Here is a 6623-nt window from a genome sequence, read left to right on the forward strand (position 1 = left end):
ACAAAAGGGAGGGAAGTAAATGAAGATAAGAGTTACAGAAAAGAAAACACCTGTGACCATTTGGATTTACACAGCAAATACTAATGAATGCATAGCGTAAAGCAGTGTAGAGCCCAATTCCTAGATTTAAAATTTTAGGCATAAAATTAATCAGCCAAATGAAATGAGAATTTTTAAATGCTTGTAAGTGCCCCAGGAATCTTTAGAAATTTAAGCAACACTCTATAATTAATACACGTGGGGTTTTATTTATTTTTAAAGAAAGAAAAAGTATAGCTGTACTGTGGACTCACAAAGAAAGATAGAGAATTTCTTCTTGAAAGATATATAATGATCTCTTCCTGAGAATATCAAAGAAGGTAGACTCATCTTATAGCAAGCCTGATAACTGCAAGGGACAGGAAAGGACAGCAGTCCCTGGAAGGAATATGTGTGTGAAAAGATTATTGAAACTTACAAGGCTTTAATAAAAGGATTGGAGAGAAAGAAACACAGGAGGTCCATTAGTAGAATATAGGAAAGATAGATTTAATGATGAACATGACATTATTGAGATAATACACTGCATCATTAAATTTATCTTTTAGAATGAAGAACAAATACATCCCCAGGAATCTTTTTTGTGGGGAAAAAGGAGTGGAAATAATTATCTTTTAAAAAAAATTTGGCCATCAGCAAATTTTAAAACAAAATAACTTTAAAAGTGAGCAAAACTAATAGAGGGTATGAGAAGTTAGAAAATGAATAACCTTGGAGGGAAGGAACAGAGGTAGGGGTGTGTGGGAGACTTCCAGAATGCAGGTGATATTCTATCTTTACACCTGTGTGAGATTTAGGAGGAGGGTTCTTTATGAAAATTCATTGAGCTGTACACTGACACATGCACTTTAATTATGTGTTACACAGGAGCAAAAAGTTTAAATGAAAATGAAATAAAATGAATTTTTTTAAAAAGGTAAATATTAAAATTATAATGATGTGTAAATCAGAATCAAAGATGGAATAGTAAGGTAATGGAATCAGACAGAAGCACATAAGTATTTTAAACAATTATTAGAGAGCTGAAGATTAAAGGAATAACAATCAGAATATAAACACGTTTTACTTTTGCAATCAAAATATGCTGTTCTGTTAGGACAAATTCCACACAACAACTTATCAACCTGTGTTTATGGCCAGTCCTCACAGATAGTTGGCTTAAGAGTCAACCCCTCTCACCAATGTTCCAACAGTAATCAAGGCTCCTTTACAATAGAAGGGTACACACAATTCACACACAGACACACCTGAAGTACCTGATTCAGGAGGCTACTGACACTGTGACACTAGGACTACTTCTGCATAAAGACTTGGAGATGTAGGAAATCTACCTAACACCTAGAAATAAACAAAGAGAAGCAACCAACATAAAAAAAAAAAATCAATGAACATGTTCCAAATGAAAGAATAGGACAAAACTGCAGAAAATAAACAAAAACAAAAAAAAGGAAGAAGGCAGTCTACCACACACTAGTATATATTTCAAAACACTGGTTAAAATAATGCTCAATGAAAGTACTGGAAGAACAGAAAAACCAAGATGGTGGCATAGGTAAACACCTAAACTGCTGCCTCGCACAACAATTTCAAAATTACAACTAAAAGATAGAATAGACATCATCCAGAACCACAGGAAAGCTGGCTAGTGGAAATTCTACAATTAGAAGGAAAGACAAAAGCTCATGGAAAATCAGAGGAGCTGCAAAGGACTGAGGTATGAAGACACATGTGCAAAGTGGAAGGGTGGCTGAGTGCCTGGCTGACTTTCTATGACAGGAGAGGGAAGGAAGCCCCCAACTGCACTGAACCCCAGTTCCAACTGCACTGAACCCAAGTTCTGAGTGAAACCCTGTGGAACCAGGCTTATATGGGAGGAATCTGGACTGTCAGGTAGAGAGAAAGGCACAGGGAGACTCGAAGTCTTGGGGAAACCGTGGTGGGCAGGGGTCTGGAGGTGCTGTGCATGCGGAGAAGACTGACTGCTGAGGTTGCTGCTAGCTTTCCTAATGGAAGGGAGTCAAAGCTCCTGACTGCACTGAGCCCCAGTTCTGGGTGAGCCTGGTGGAATCTGGACTCTTAGGCAGAAACTCAGGAAAGCCTCGAAAGGCAGAAGTTTGGAGGTATGCATGCAAAGGCAGGGCTGAAAGAAAGTCAAGACTATCTGCTCAGCCCTGAGATTCCACCCCATCCAAGCTGAACACAGAGGCTTTTTCAATTTTTCAAGTCTGGTCCTATAAGGCTGTCTCCAGCACAGGTCTCCCAGTGTAGATACAGCTGATACACATAGCCAATTCACCTGGAGATCAATTCCTCCCAGTAATCCCAACAACAATCAAGACTTAACTACTATAAGGCTGTACACACAGACCAAAAAAGGGTATACCAATAGTGTCCACCTCAGGTGACTGGGAGGCCAACCCACTAGGCCATACAGGAAACCTAGCACACAAAGCTACCCTACCAACTCAGGGAAACAGCAAAAATGTGGAGACAAAGTAACAGATCACAAATAAAAGAAATAAAGGAAAAAAAAATTGACTAGATACAGAATTCAAAACCATGTTTATAAGGTTTTTCAAGAATTCTCTAGAAAAGCCCAATAAATTTAGCCAGACCCTCAAGGATATGAAAAATGATCAACTAGAAATTAAACATATACTGACTGAAAAAAATATATATATATACAGAGACCCAACAGCAGATTTGAGGAACACAAGTATCAAGTCAAAGATTTGAAATACAATGAAGCAAAAAACAATCAACCAGAAAAGAAAAGAAAAAACAATCCAAAACGTTGAAGATAGTGTAAGAAGCCTCTGGGACAACTTCAAGCATACCAACATCAGAATTATGGGGGTGCCAGAAAAAGAGAGAGAGCAAGATACTGAAAACCTATTTGAAGAAATAATGACTGAAAACTTCTCCCACCTGGTGAAAGAAATAGACTTACAAGTCCAGGAAGCACACAGAACCCCAAACAAAAGGAATCCAAAGAGGATTACATAAGACACATCATAATTAAAATGCTAAGGGCAAAAGACAAAGAGAGAAAATTAAAAGCAGCAAAAGAAAAACAGTTAATTACCTACCAGGGAGCACCCATACAATTGTCAGTTGATTTCTCAACAGAAACTATGCAGGCCAGAAGGGAGTGAAAAGAAATATTCAAAGTAATAAATAGCAAAAACCTACAACCAAGATTATTTTACCCAGCAAAGTTATCATTCAGAATAGAAGGCCAGATAAAGAGCTTCACAGATAAGAAAAAGCTAAAGGAGTTCATCACCACTAAACCAGAATTATATGAAGTGCTGAAAGGTATTCTTTAAGAAGAGGAAGAAGAAGAAAAAGATAAAGATAAAAATTATGAACAACAAATACATATCTATTAACAAGTGAACCTAAAAATCAAGTGAATTAAAAATCTGAGAAACAGAATAAACTGGTGAATATAATAGAATCAGGGGCATAGAAAGGGAGTGGATCGATAATTCTCAGGGGAAAGTGGTATGGGTGGTGCAGGAAGAGATTGGACAAAAATTGTGTACCTATGGATGAGGACAGTGTTGGGGAGGTAAGGGCAAAGGGTAGGGTGGGAACTAGGTGGAGGGGAGCTATGGGGGAAAAAAGAAGAAAGTATTGTAATAATCTGAACAATAAAAATTTATTAAATTAAAAAAAAATAAAAGCCCAAATCAGAGAGTTGGTAGGAAAAAACTCCACAAAAACAATTTTAAGTAGAGGATCCAAAACTATTATACAATCTTAAATGTTAATTCTATTAAAGTAACAGTTGTTTTTTTTTTATTTTATTACCTTTGTAAATGGGTGATAGATGGCTATTTGCTACCCAAATGCTTAAGTGTGGTTATATTATAAAATTTTATTTTTTAGCTTTTGTTATATTCTTAGTAAACCAAAGCTTGTCATTGCATAATAGTTGTGATTCTGTACCAGTGTATTAGATAACTGGTATTATTGAGGACATGATTAAATAGTATTTTTTAAAACTTAAAAAAATAAAAAAAAGAAAGTACAGGAAGAATAAAAGATCTCAAATAGAACTTAAAGAGATAGTAAGCACAAAAAAGGATAGAAAAACCGTAAAAAAGAACCAGTCAGAAATGAAGAAAACAATAACTGAATTAATGAACACCACTAGAAGAAGTAAAACTTAGATTATCAGAGCATCAAAACAGTGATTTGGAAGAAATGATAGTGGAAACACTCAGAATAGAAAAAAAGACTAAAATGAATGAGGATAGTTTCATGCACCTCTGGCACAACATCTAGAGTACCAATATTTGCATCATAGGGTCATCAGAAGGAGGAGAGAAAGAGCAAGGGATTGAAAACATATTTGAAATAATAATGACAGAAAATTTCCCCAACTTGGTAAAGGAAATAGACATAGAAGTCCAGGAAATACAGAAGATTCTAAACAAGATGAACCTAAATAGGCACACACAAAGATATATCATAATTATAATGTCAAATGTTAAAAACAAAGCTGAGGTAGCAATACTTATACAAGAAAATGTAGACTTTATAACAAAGATTATAACAACAACCCTGAAAACAATTATGCATTCAAGTGTAAAAATATCTGAATATACAAAGCAAATATTCACAAACATAAAAAAGACTTATAAACAATAATAATGTAATTGTAGAGGACTTTAAGACTTTGACATCAGTAGGTAGATCATCCAGACAGAAAATAAAAAAGGAAGCAATGGTTTTAAATATCACAATAGACTAGAAGGATTTAACTGATATATTAGAGCATCTTATCCCAAAGAACCAGAGTATACTTTTTCAAGTGCACGTGAAACATTTTATAGAAAAGGCTATGTTAGGCCACACACAAAAAAAATTTTAAGATGATTAAAATCCTATTAACATCTTTTCTGATCACAATGCTATAAAATTAGAAATAAACTACAAGAAGAAAACTGAAAATCACACCAACACATGGAGGCTAAATTACATGCTACTAAACAATAAATGAATTAACAAAATCAAGGGTGAAACAAAAGATACCTTGAGACATATGAAAATGAAAACACAATAACACAAAATCTATGCAAAACAGCCAATGCATTATAAGAAGGAAATTCAAGGAAAAAAGAGGACTATATCAAGAAACAAGAAATAGCTCAAATAAACAATTAACCTTACATCAGAAGGAACTAACAAAACAAAACAAGACTCAAGTTGTATAGATTAGAAAAAATAACAAAGATTAGAGTGGATAAAAATTAAGTTTAAAGAAAACAATAGAAAAGATTGATGAAAACAAGAGCTAGTTTATTGAAAAGATAAACAAAACCTTAAACCAGTCTTGTCAGAAAAAGAGAGAGAGAGAGAGAGAGAGAGAGAGAGAGAGAGAGACAGGATTCTAACAAATAAAATTAGAAGTGAAAAAGGGTAAGTTAGCTTATATCACATAAATATAAAGGATTATAAGAAAATATGGTGAACAATTATGTGCCAACTAAACAATCTGGAGGAAATGGATAAATCCCTAGAAACATACAATCTTCCAAGAGTGAGCTAAGAAGAAACAGAAAATCTGAACAGAGCAATAAATACTAATGAAGTCAAATTAGTAATTCTCAAACTGTCAACAAACAGAAGTCCTAGACCAGATAGCTTAACAAGAGAATTTTACCAAATATTTAAAAAAGAATTAACACATATCTTAAACTATTCCAAAAAGGAGGGAAGGCACCATGTTCATTTTACAAGGCCAGCATTACCCTAATTTCAAATTCAGATAAATACATTACAAAAGAAAATTGTAGGCCAATATTCCTAATGAACATAGATGCAAAATTCTCAACAAAATATTAGCAAATTGAATTTTGCAATACATAAAAAAGATAATATACCATGACTAAGTGGGATTTATTTCTGGAATGCATAGTTGGGTCAATATGTACATGATACACTACATAAACTAAATAAAGAATTAAAATTATAGAATCATATTAATGAATGTAGGAAAGGCATTAGGCAATATTCAGCATTTATCATATATAATAAAAGCATAATATGCAAATTGACTGAACAGCCAATCATCTGTGACCACGTTATGAAACCCACTGGTGTCAGGCGAGCCAAGGCGGGTGTGATATGATTGGTTGGGAGCTCAACCATTGCCCCGTGATCACCCCACAGAGGGAGGCCAGGCCACTGGCTGGAGGGCTGAGGCAGGTGAGCAGGGCCTCCCTCTGCATGGGAAGCCTGGGTCCCAGGTGCCAGAAGGAAGCCAATGGCAGCAGCCGGGGAAAGGACGGCCTATTCTTGCACAAATTTCATGTATCAGGTCTCTAGTTTATCATAAAAACTCTATAGGTAAATGGCAATAGATGGAACATACCTCAACAAAATAAAGGCCATCTATATTAATAAAAGCCTAGGTGGCATCTTGCCCTCATAAGAGATGGCATCTTGGTGGCACCTCACCCTCATCATGTCATCACAAGATGGCCACCCCCATGTTGTCACAAAATGGCCACCATAAGATGGCCAGCAGGGGAGGGCAGTTGTGGGCAATCATGACAGCAGGGGAGGGCAGT

Source organism: Pipistrellus kuhlii, unplaced genomic scaffold (assembly GCF_014108245.1).
Source record: "Pipistrellus kuhlii isolate mPipKuh1 unplaced genomic scaffold, mPipKuh1.p scaffold_m20_p_3, whole genome shotgun sequence".
Classification (NCBI taxonomy): Eukaryota; Metazoa; Chordata; class Mammalia; order Chiroptera; family Vespertilionidae; genus Pipistrellus; species Pipistrellus kuhlii.